The sequence below is a fragment of the Psittacula echo genome, assembly GCF_963264785.1.
Source record: "Psittacula echo genome assembly, chromosome: 11".
NCBI lineage: Eukaryota > Metazoa > Chordata > Aves > Psittaciformes > Psittacidae > Psittacula > Psittacula echo.
The window spans coordinates 19,859,548-19,872,860 of record NC_137746.1 but is presented as its reverse complement, the minus strand read 5'-3'; positions in this window follow the sequence as shown (position 1 = coordinate 19,872,860).

Below are 13,313 nucleotides of genomic sequence, written 5' to 3'. Positions count from 1 at the left end.
GCTTTGTGAGCAGACGCTCCTGTATCTGGGTGCTGTTTGTCACTACAATGAGTTGGCTTCTTGCCATCTCCTCTCTGAATTCCCTTAATGTGGTTGTAACCACCAGTTCCCTTATTGTGGTCACAGACTGACTGATGGGCTCCTGTCTTGCTGACCACTCTGCTGAAGCTTCTTGTGTGCTGCTGAAATATTTGGAATGTTTGTAGTTTTCAAGTGTCTGAACAGTTTCAACATTATGGTGGCCATTTTTCAATCAAAGAGTAAGATCCTCTGCCCCCAGCACAACCTTACCCATTCCTACCTTGGGTCACTTAGCCAAAAATTAAGTCCTTTTATAACTGCCAGTATTAAATAGCTCCTGAAAGCTATTGGAAACAGAGTCATAGCTGCAGATGAAGTTTGCTTCCTTTGTTGGCAAATGAGTGTAAATAAGAAGATAAAAATTCAGGTAACAAACTACTCAGCTCTGCAGCATAAGTAGCTGACATACATTATTCAATGCTTTTCCCTTGACCTTCATTCTTGGCAATCCCCTCTTAAAGGGAATTTCTGTCTGATTTCCAGAGGCACAGATTAGAGTTTTTCATTAGAGAAACTGAGGAAGACATTCTGGTGAGAAACTGGGAAGGAAAGACATGTAGAGAGAGGCATGCAGGTGTCTTCAGTCTTTGCTCAAAAGACTGCACTCCATTTGAGACTACTTAGGTTCATTCAGGCCTTGATAGTGATGGTTATTTTTGTTATTTACACATACCTACCAAACTTGGACTCAGACTTTACTTTATAAATTACTCCTTGCATAATACTTTTCACTCCAGCTGGTGTAGATATAAGCTGCTTGTAAATGCAGCTGAAGCTTTTCTGAAGCCAAAGAAAATTGACATACAAATATGAACGTGTAATAGAATTTAAAATTTTAACAAGGTTTTTACTAGTCAGTAAAAACTGTTGTTTTCTTCGCAGTTGTTTCTTTACCTGGGTTCTCCCTGGTGACATTCCTGGGCAAAAGTGTTACATGGAGGGCACTGTTTTGCTTAAAGAGATGAAATGCTAAGGACGACTACTAAGTTCCTCCAAACAGCATCAGTAAAACTGTTGCAAGCAATCTATTTAAAAGGGATGGTCCTGTTAAGGTGGGGACACAGCTCCCCAGACAAGACTGTAGTGATATGCAGTCAGAGAGCAGCAAGTGCTCATTTGGGCTGTGCTGTGTCACCACAGCAGTGTGCATGGTCTCCTGGTTTCCCTCTGTGCACGTACTGTGGGGATGTGGTGCTATTGGCCGGTGTATGCAAGTTGAGGTGCCTTGCTTATGGGGCTGAAACAGGGCACTTTAAACTGATATGGCAAGTACAATAACTATGAAGGCAGGTTGTGCAAAGAAGTCTTTCTTTAAGCTTGTTGATCTTTGGGCTGCTTATGGCACAACTGAATGGTACCAAAGAGCAATAAAGCTGGTGCAAAGAGCAATAAAGCATGTGCAAAACTACTTGGCTAGGTATCACAGATGGAATGTAGCTCTACAGGATACCAGAAATGCTTAATTTGGCAACATTGTCACAGAAGCAGTCCAAAAAAATATGTTGGTTTTCACTCTGAGGAAAATTTTGTTACCACAGATCATGGGTACTCAAAAACAAAACTTCCCCAAAAAGTTATATTTCTATCATGACCAAAAGCACACAAAGTATTGAATGTAATCAGCTCAAATGAGAGGTGGGATATTGTGCAACATGGCTTTTCAATATCTACTTTTTCAGTATTTATTTCTTGCCTTTGAAACTTCAACCAAATTAAAGTTTGGTTTTCAACCAAAAAAAAAAAAAATTGCTTATTGTTTTATTAAGAAAAAAACATGCACAAAGAGTTCATAAGAACTAAATAAATGAACAAGATATTGTTTGTCAAGACAGGAGACTTTAAATGCTCCTGATTTTTCTCTGTTTTTCACAACCTGACTCTAATATATTTTTCTTTAGCACTAATCTATTTTAATACTACTATTATCTGGTAAAGCAGATGTCATGATACTTGTTCCTAGAGAAATTAAATTCTACCATTTCACCAATAAACAGAAGCCTGAATGCTTCTTCATTCAGGAAAAAAAATGAAAACATTTTTTAGGATATAACAGAAACTGTATCTGTATAAACTGTTACCAAATGCTGGCTCTGATTATTTCTGGTAGTTATAAATACATATGTACGCAGTCACCTGAAAAGTGAGTCTTAGATGGGACTTCAGCTGGAATTGAAGTTTTCTGCCAGATGTCCATCACAAAAAAATTGTGGTAGTTCCCCTCCTGTTTCCCCCCTCCTCCCAGGAAAACATATGAACTGCCTATCAGATGCCTGAATGAATAACTTCTCATGTTTTCCTTTCTAAACCTGTTTCTTCTCTGTTAATGATAGCTGCCCAGGTAAGATATGCACTCCTTGTTTGTGAGAATTCACATCTACAGGAGAATGTGGATGGCTTAATTAGACTTTGGGGTGAGATAGTGGCAAAAGTGTATTCTGGACTAGGTTTAGGAGGAATAGGGAGGAGGTATGTTAATGGCATAATACTACAGAAGGTGACAGTGATACTGTCTCACCATAACTTGAATTGTTGCTGTTCTTTCCTAAATAGTCTTTAAAAGCTAATAAGAAAAAAAGCTATTGTAACATTGCTTGTCTCATTTAAATAACTTCTCTTTGTTTTCCACTTGGTTTTAGATTGTGCTAATTCTAAACTATCTGGATTAATGAAGGGTCCCTCTCTAGCATCCTTGTAGCCCCCTTCAGACACTGGAAGCTGCTCTAGGTATCCACACAGCCTTCTCTTCTCCAGGCTGAACAGCTCCAACTTTCTCAGCCTGTCTTCATACGGGAGGTGCTCCAGCCCTTGATCATCCTCGTGGCCTCCTCTGGACTTGCTCCAACAGCTCCATGTGCTTCTTACGTTGGCAACACCAGAACTGCACACAATGCTCCAAGTGAGGTCTCACGAGAGCAGAGTAGAGGGGCAGGATCACCTCCTTCGACCTGCTGGTCACGCTCCTTTTGATGCAGCCCAGTACAAGGGCGGTTTCTTGGCTCAAGTGCACACTGAAGTGGCTCATGTTCAGTTTCTCGTTGACCAGCACCCCAAAGCCCTTCTCTGCAGGGCTGCTCTGAATCTCTCCTCTGCCTAACCTGTACCTGTGGAGAGAAGCTTCGTAGTGTTGCTATGAATGACCACCTCTGTTGGTGTATGCTATAAAGTTCTGAAAAATGAGGTGAGGTCTTCTGTATCCTTGAAGAAAGCTGCAGTGTTCTGCAGGTCACCCCTGGTAACTAAAACGTGATTTTCTTCTGATTCTGCAGTGTTAATTCTGAAACCACACTAAGTTGTCTTTGGCAAATTATTTTACTGTTTTGGAGAATGCACTGTGAAGCTAAAGCACTTGTAAAGGAATCCCAATATTCTAGTTTATAGACTTGCTCTGCCTTTGGGAGAGATGTTCTTTTTAGAAAGTTACCTTGAATTTCCCCTTTACTCAAGACAGATTAAGTTAAAATGCAAATAAAGGATTTATTTTCATAATACCCAGGGCACACAGCACAGTTCCAAGAGTTTAAATAGAAGACATAGGCGAAGGAATAAAGGGGGTGAGGGAGAGATATTTCTGAAAGTTCTGTCTTTTTTGCATCTGATTTGCTGCAGCTGCTTTCTTAAACACATGTTATCAGGGATCCTTTTTCTGTGTATCCCCTATCTCCGGGAGTATTATCAGAAAGTGACTTCTTGAGTGCTCTCGATTACTTGTCATGGGTTTCCTTTGTGTGCAGTAATCTTTCAGGATGCATATGTAACAAATGGCAAAGGTGACTTTGAAGTGGTTAGTAATAAATTACTACTTCACCCTACTTGTGCTAAATTGAATGCAGAAACACTTAACGTTACCTGGTGTATCAGTATGAGTCAGTCTGTAGAAATTGTGCATTTAAAATTTCAAATTGCAGATCTTTAAGAGGTGAAGAATCATGAAATTAGCTCAGTAGTTTGTTCTTCCTAGATACATCAGCCCATGCCCTCCCTTCCCCCCCCTAATTACTGAAGAAGTTTGTAGTTATTTGGTAAAACTGTGTTTAGCTGGTAGTTGAAGACTTCTGTGAGGCTTTGTTTGATTTGAATTAAAAACTACAATTTGTTATTTTACTTCTGGAAAAACTGAATATCAGCTATTTGTTGGCTGTAGACCACATCTGTGAGCTGACCATTGAGCATCCTCCTGAATGCTAGAGCATCAGTAACAAATCACTTCGCAGCTGCTGTCTTTCTTACTAGGGCACTTTCCACTGGTATTGCCCTTTGAGGCATGTTTTGCTTCATCCAGGAATGTGTACCAGTTAAATTTGAGAAAAAAAATAACTAGTTTGGTGTTGGATGTAGAAAGCAGCAATGCTTTCAGCAGGACTGAATGAAGAGCATTTGGAATGCTGCACTGATGGCAGATGTGAGGTACATGAGTTATTGCTGTCAGATGATTTTTCAGTTAATGATTGTGCAGTGCTTTGAAGAGGTAAAGTGCTATATCACTGTTAAGCATTATTATTATTACTATTCAGTTCCCAACAGATTACAGAGCAGATAAGGTTTTTATGGTATTTTTCCTTTGGGTTTTTTTCTTGTGTGGTTGAAAGCAAAATGTGAACAGGGTTCTTTGGCTGAAACAATTTAAATGTGTGCTATTTAAAAAAAGATTAGATGTGATGTTTTTAACTACCTCATTCAAACTCATTCCAAAACACTTCATCTTCTGAGTGAAACAGTAATACTGCCTGAAAATTAATCCAAAACAAGATTCTGTGCTAGCTGTGAAGAGCTGGATTGAGCTAATCCATTTGTTGGGTGCAATCCATACACATAAATGCACACAATAAAAATCCAGCTTCTCATGTCGTTGCCTTCTCAAGACTATGCGAACTCTGTATTGTTTCATCATCTTCAAAGAAATTTGAGCCAGGGCTAAGAGATCTGCACCAGTTTCTGAAGCCAGAAGGAAGACAGGGAGGACACTAAAACTGTAGAACTAGATTATTTATGAATCTCAACACCTGCAAGCTGTTTTTCCCCAAAACAAAAAGAAGGATGAAATTGTCCTCTTCTGTACTTCTGCCCATAGCAGACTTCACGTTATACTGCATCTCTCATCAATATTGCTTAACTCTAACCTTGTATTACGACCTTCTTTCCAAGTCCCATGGCTTTTGGAGATTGAGCCAAAAACACAGATAGCTTTGAGTTCTTTGTTCTCTTTCTAGAATGCTTTAGAGACAGCAATGCATGTTCATGTATCTTAGCTCTTAAGTCTGATGCAGCATAGTTAAAACAGATTTTTAGCTGCAGAATTTAGGCAAGTGAAACAGTTGTTTTGATTCTGAGGGATAGTACACCAAAGATCTTGTATTTGCTTGATAATTGTGTTTGGACACAGGGTAATGCTAAGTTAATGCTGTCTTCTTTTCCTGAGAGTGGGATATGCCCAGCTTCTTATTTTGTAATCTGCTGTTTGGATGGTGGCTGGAAAATCCTAATTTTCAACAATTGTGGTTACAGTGTTTCAAGTTTCAGTACTTGACAAAATCCTATAAATTTTACTGAAATTTTATTTTGGAAAGTGGGAAGTATTTCAGTGAGGAGAAACAGTAAAGCACTACCTATCTATGTGTCATTCATCATAGTGAAATTTTAAATGTTAAAATTCCCTTAAGCCGGGGGTAAAAGAAAATTCCCTTGACATTTTCCTTCATAGAAAATAATGAAATCTTCATTACCTAGATTTATCTTCTGCACAGCTGTTCTTTTAAAATGTACAATTGTTACTAAACTAAAACCAGAAGATTTTGCTTCTGGGGAAAAAACCCAAACAAACCAAATAAAACCCCAACAAAACCATAAAATCTGATACCCTCAGTGGCAGGTACGATTTCTCCCTTGAACTTGGATACAGTTGTATATGTAGGGAGGATACAGCTGGACTCTTCTTGGTGGTCTCAATTTATAAGACAAGAGGCAATGGACATAAATTTAAATACAATAAATTCCACTTAAGCACGTGTCATGGTTTAAGCCCAGATGATAACTCAGAACCACACAGCTGTTCACTCACTCCCCACTCACACGCCTTCCTCCCCCCACTTTCTTCCCTCCGCTACCGGAGCAATGGGAGGAGAATCGAATGTAACTCCCATGGGCTGAGATAAGAACAGTCCAGTAACTAAGGTATAACACAAATCACTACTGCTACCACCAATAATAATAATGATAAGGGAAATAACAAGGGAAGAGAACACAACCGCTCACCACCCGCCGACTGATACCCAGCCAGACCCGAGCAGTGATCTAGCCCTTCTGGGTAACTGCCCCCAGTTTTACATCCTGGACATGACATGCTGTGGCATGGAATACCCCTTTGATTAGTTTGGGTCAGGTGTCCTGTCCCTGCTTCCTCCCGGCTTCCCCTCCTCCCTGGCAGAGCATGAGACTCAGAAAGTCCTTGGTCAGAGTAAACATTACTGAGCAACAACTGAAAACATCGGTGTTATCAGTGCTGTTCCCAGGCTGAAAGTCAAAACCACAGCACTGCAAACAGCTACTAAGGAAGAAAAATGACTGCTACTGCTGAACTCAGGACAGCATGCAAAAGACCTTTTTTAGTTTAAGGGTGATCCCCCTCTGGCAGAGGCAGTCTGTAGAGGTGGTGGCATCTCCATTCTTAGAGGTGATCAAAATCAACCAAACCTCTCTTTGAGCAACCTCTTGCAGCTGCCTCTACTCTGAGATTGGGTTGAGGATCCAGGAGCCTTCTCTGATCTCAGCTATCTTATGGTTCCATAGATTTTAGTGTGTAGTCAATTATTCTGAATGTGTGTTATGTTTGGTTTTGTTTGTTTGGTTTTTTGTTTGTTGTTGTTACTGTTCTTAAAATCTGCCATTTGACAACGGGAGAAGTTGGAAGGGGAGACTGTTGCACTTAATATTTTTGGGTTTGGGCATGGCTTTTCATGAATCTTGCTCAATGTCTCATTTTCACCCTATTAACTCAGTATTATTGTTAAATGTACTGTTCACCTTAATTGGAAGCAAGTCTTATAGAATGATTTTTTTTTTTAATGCTTAAAGGATCTGGGTGAATGAAAATATTATTACAGGTTTTTACCTGGAGTGCACCTAGAACCATAAGATAATACTGTGGTCAGGTCTGAAGAGGTGGGAGGTAAGCATACTTTGAGGCAAAATTTCCCTGGAATATTACTGTTCAAAAATGTAGTAGCACAAATGTAGTTAGCACAAGCTGATTTGCAATTTAAATCAGTTGAAATACAGACAAAGCAGCAAGGTTCTAAGCAGTTCAAGTTTGCAATTGTGTTTCAATGTATTTTATTATTAGAAAGACATAATATGCCTTATGAATCTTAAACTACCAAGCAGCCTAACATGCTCTACAGCAGTTATTAATTTTTTTCCTATTCTACTGTTCCCACCAGTCAGTACACTTATTAACTAACTTCTGACATGTGAAGAAAAAAAATAAATTTGTCATTAAAGACTGAAACTTGTCTCTAAATTCTAACAGTAATATAAATGTAGTTAGGTTGAACTGGATACTCTACAGTGCATTCTCTTCTGATTTATTTGTCTATTCTAATTCTGTCTGATCTGGTATCTGACTTATTTAACACTGCAGGCCTGAGTTAATAATGTCTTCAGGGAACTGGACACTGTGCTGATGTAAGCCATCTTATTTGGAGGAGGAAAGGGGACAATGTATCTCTTTATACTTTAGATAACTTTGCAATAAGTTGCAGTAGTCCATGTTCCCACTCGTAGCCTTAATACAGTTAGTTTTGGTATTATCAAAAGAGCAATTAGCACCTGCAGATATGATCACAGGTGGTACTGGAAGAAAAGGACTTAATTTTACTCTGGAGCTCTGCTTAAACTTTTTATATCTGAAACATCAGTACAGAAATGGCTATACAGCATAGTAATGACCTGCTATTTGTATTTCTAGATGTGACTTTTTAAATCATGATAAAACCAATGCAATTACTATGAATAATGGTTACTTTACAACTTGGTGGGAGTACACTTGGAGTGAATGTAAGGAGAGGGTACTCCTCCCTGGGATCAGGTGAGCCAGGCAGATTTGATTTTAAACATAGCAAGGTTTAGCAGAAATAGTACTGTGGAAAATAGTTGTTAACTTGGGAAAACCAAGACCAGTTAGCAGCGATGGATGTGAAAACTTAGAATCATAGTATTGGCTAGGTTGCAAAAGACCTTAAAGATCATCAGGACCAACCATTACCTCAGGACTGCCAAGTCCACCATTAAACCATGTCACTGAGGGCCTCGTCTACATGGTTTGTGAACACTTCCAGGGACAGTGATTCTACCATTCCCTGGACAGCCTGTTTCAATACCTGATTACCCTTTTGGTGAAGAAATTCTTCCTAATATCCAGTCTAAACCTCCCCTGGCACAGACTGGGGATAAGATTCCTCTTGTCCTGTCACTTGTTATTTGGGAGAAGAGACTGACTCCTATGTCACTATAACCTTCTCTCAGGCAGTTGTAGAGAGCGATAAGGTCCCCCCTGAGCCTTCTCTTCTACAGACTAAACCCTCCCAGGTCCCTCAGCTGTTCCTCATCAGACTTGTGCTCCAGGCCCTACACCAGCTTTGTTGCCCTTTTAACTTGTAGAAAATGACATATCGGTTCTGAATATGCTTTTTTGTGCAGGGCTGAGACTATAAAATCCTTGAATGAGAATGGCAATAGTCACTAACAATTAAGAGGCATAGGAATTGGTGCATTGTGAGTCCCTTTCATTTCTTGTCACAAATAACATGTCCATTTCATAGCCAGTGTCTTACTGTGGCAAGTATCTTGTGGCAGGTTTTCAGAGCAATAGCACCTGTTTTAGTATCCTTCTGGAAACCAGCAGGACTATGACAGTATTATGGCACATGCTAACTATGTGGCAGCCCAGATACTAGTAGCACTCTTGGCAGAACAAAGCTCACCAGAAGCTGCAAAACATTTCAAAGATGATAAATTCAACAGCACTGAGTTACCTGCCACCACAGATCAACTGCTACTGGTTCCTGAGCCAGTTTGGTTGTGGCTAGTTGAGGTACGAATATGTTTGGAATGAGTATTGCTATCTTGTTCACATTGAAGCTTTATCATCTTTGAAAATTACAAGTGAACTTCTTACATTTATAGTGGGAAAGTTTGTGTGACTTCCCTGCTGTTAAATTTCTGCTCTCAGGAATATCCCATAGAACTAGTTAAAATAAATCCTAAAACCAACAAATCACTGAAAGTCAAATCTAGCCTGAAGCTCTGTTAAACTAAGAGTTAAAACCCCCGTCATCTTTTTTCTCCTTGATCAGAGGTATTGCAAGACAATGCTTCCTTCTTTTAATTTTGTGTGGGAGATTATAAGGTCTAATTAAGTAATGATTCTAGTGATCTTTTAGATCAACTACTTAGAGAAAAATGCTTTCAAATTAATTTTGAAGGCACTTCAAGAAAGAGGGCTAGATATTTGCAATAGTTATAACTAAAAAGTGACTCTTTGGCCTATTATAAATATAACGCTATTTGTAATGTAATCTTTGCTATTAAATGTCCAGTGCTGAAAGCATTTTGCACAAGATGCAGGTTTATAAGGCAATTCCCCACTTTGACCCAAATAGTCCAAGAGAAGTAAGTTCGTGGCAGGTCTTTTCCCGCATGGTGTTGCCTGTAAATGAGTGGAGGGAATAAGATCAGAACAGTGACTTTAACTTAATGTTAAGAGGTAGTAAAGCAAAATTACATAACCTTTTTTTCAAATAATGTTTGCAAGCCTACTGATACGAATGATAGTTAGCCCTGCTGCATTTCTCAGTTGTATTTTACTTCTTCCAGGACTGTGGATTGTCTGCTTGCAGTACAAGGTATCAATCCTGCTGTTCCAGTATTGTCTGAAAGACACTTCTGCATTCTCTTTTTCTTTATTCAAAATTAGATATCCCTTGTACAAGACGTTTGAGAATACTAATTAACTGAAGCTATAAATAGAAAGTTACTAACCATCTTCACTCATGTGACATGACTTGCTGACTTGCCAAGAAATCTACCAAATCTAGCTCCATTCTTGTCTGATCTTGTGCTATTCACTTATGAACACTTTCGGTATTCATATTCCATCTGCTTTCCAGTCCCTCTCCACAAAATCATACCTTTGGGAACTGTGAGTGAACGCTTTTCTCAGGAAGAGTAGAAAACAGTAGAGTTTTATTTTCCCCCATCTAATTCCCTGTAGGCTTTTCTTCTGTTATCTCAGGATCAAGAAGATAGTCTGAGGATGGGTGACAAGGTGACAAGATGGGTGCAGAGCATGAAGGAAAGGTGTTCATGTTAGCTAACATTTAATTGAAGGTTCCTTGGTGTTCTGAATTTACTCTGACTCCAGCAATAAAACATTAATACATGTGACTTAATGACAGGTAAGGGGAACACCCAGCTGCAGTTATCAGTTGGATACAGATATTTTTACATACAAATTCTTTATGTTGGAGGCATCTGTTGGCAACTAGTCAATAACTGCTTTTAGACTGGAAAGATGAGAGAAGTATTTAAAACTGTTGATACTTGCCTTTGGCTACTGGCAGTCTGTGTGGAGTTTTGCATTGCATCAGGGATCCCTTACATGCTGTTGCTCGCTGGGTTTGTACTTTGATGCGTGAGCAGTGGTTGGGGTCATCATTTATAACCAGTCACCTTATACATAGGATTTGTCACCTTCCATGTATCCTCATGAGTTCTGCAATGCCCTTTTGGCAGAGGTGAAATATTGAACTCCTGTAGTCAAAACAAAGAATGGGAGAACCGAGGAAAAAGTATCATCGGTCAAACTGCAGGGAAAATATTTTGTTTTTCAAATAAACAGAAGATTCCACTACTTCAGGTCAACTGCATTATTTCTGGTAGTAACATAATGTTATGGCACACCTTGCTACATATTCTACAATGTGGTGGGCAAAACAGATTTATCACTGGCCATGGGCTGAGAAACCTGGATGCAGCCACAGCAGTGGGTTTCTGGAGCTGTGACTTTCACCACCATGGAATAACAGAATTTTCACATTAAAGCCCCTCTCTCATGACCCTTCTGGAAGAGGAGCCTTTGAATACTCTGACACTTGTGTGTTGTGTGAATATTGCTTTGCTTTTCTGTGCTGGCCCAAGCAGAGCAACAAGATGATAGGTTGGATGACAACCTCTTCTAACAACTGGAAATTGCATCTAGTTTGCATAAGTAAGTCTTACATGCATGTACACATGTGTGGTAAAATCAGTTTGGACACAGAAGTGAAAATGCCAAGTTCTTTGGAATGAATAGTGTGTTTTACATTTCAGGTTGGCTGCCAAGAATTCTGTGTCTCCTCTCAATGCACGCTTTACCATTGCTGTAGATCATAACTGTACTATGCTGAAAAAATAAAACTGCCAATCTGGAACAATATTCTTAGGTACCTTCTCAGTAGCCAAGCATGGAGATACATGAACTATGTTGAGATACTCTAATTGATACCTTACATTGGATATAGAAATCCGCATTTTGTCAACTATACTGAGCTAAGATAGGTTTACTGATGTTTGTAACAGAACACAGCAAATCAGGTTCAGTGAATGGTTAGTAATGTCTGGGAATACTTTTACATTCCACTTGGCTTTGAATAAAAGTCACATTGAAGTCCATTAAAGGTTCTTTAGATGAAGCAAAACCATAATTCCATAGGACTGTTGAAAACCATTCTTATGTTCTTAATCTGTAATGAATGAAGTAAACAATAATTACTCGCATCACAGTAAAGCTGAACATCTTGAAGGTTCCTGAACTATGAATTTAATGAGTTACACTGTAACTAGGTTCTAGCAGCAGATCACTTAATTTCTTCTGGAGTTTCTGTACCTCCTGATAATTAAGAATAAATATTCACAGGAAAAATAAAAGGCAATTAAAACAAATGTTGTCTGTTACTTCAGAGTTCCAGATTGAGAAACTAGTGCTTTTCTCTTTTGGGATTTGTAAGGTTTTACCTAATTAAGATTAACTTATCTGGTAGGTGGTAATAGGAAGCTTTCTGAAACTTGCACTGTTTTTCAGTTGTGGCTGGGAGTCAGATCCTGTTCCTTTGAGTGCAGTTATGAGGCATAACAAATTGCAACAGCAGCGAAGAGTTTCCTTGCTTGCTTGATTTCTCTATTTTTTTATGTCCATGTTATTGGTACTTTATAACCAAGGAATGATATATTCATCCAAGTAAATGGTCTTTCACCCTTGGCCTAGTCCTCTGCAGTGGTGGACTATTAGTTCAGCTTAAATAAACTGCATATATACTATTCCCAGCTAAAATAATCTGGAATGAGAATAAAAAAATTTGCTTTATGTTTTGTTTCCATAAGAGTTACATTGTCATCTAGTGCTGTGACAGGGCACCTTCAAGGCCAGGCTTTCTTCTTCAGTCAATTGGGATAGGTGCACATGACCTCCTTGCCTTTGCTGAGAGCTGGCAGGTTGCAAGCTACAGCCAAAGCAGAAGCCATGCAGTGGTGCTGCCTAGGGCCTAGATCTGTATAAATGTGCTCTGTCTTTTCACAATAGTCTCCTGGATTACAGGGAGCAACTGTTTTCATTTGTTTTTTTTTTCAAACTTGAAGTTTGTTGTTTTTGTTTGGTTTTTTTTTGTTACAGTTCCAACAATTACTTTCTTTTTTTTAGTTTGTTTAAAAAGCAATGAAGTCTGTCTAGAATAACTTTTTCAAGGTGGTTTGAAGACTGCCTGAAAAAAATTACATCCTCTCACTTCTTATTTTTTGGTCTTGGTTGAGACAGAAAAATGTCTGAAAAGAAGGAGGAAACCTCTAAAATGGAAAATTGTTTCCTCTTTCAGCGTGTCAAATAATTACTTTGTGCTCTTTGTCCAGTTAAACCCCAGAAGCTTTAGCCTCTGTGCCCCTGATAATGTAATCCTACAGACTCTAGTAGAATCGCTTTGGTATAATACCTATGTGGAGGTGTAAAAAGTAAGCTCCTTAGGGCATGCACCAGCTTTTGTTCTGTGTTGGTGTAGTCTCTAGTGCACTGGACTGTGACAGAAGCTCCTATGAACTTCAGAATAACAATTACTATAGCTTTGTAGGCTTCAAGAATGTGTGTTTGGTTTTGGTTGGTTTGCTTGTTTTAAATAAAACAAAAGCATATCTGATCCACCCCACCACCAAAA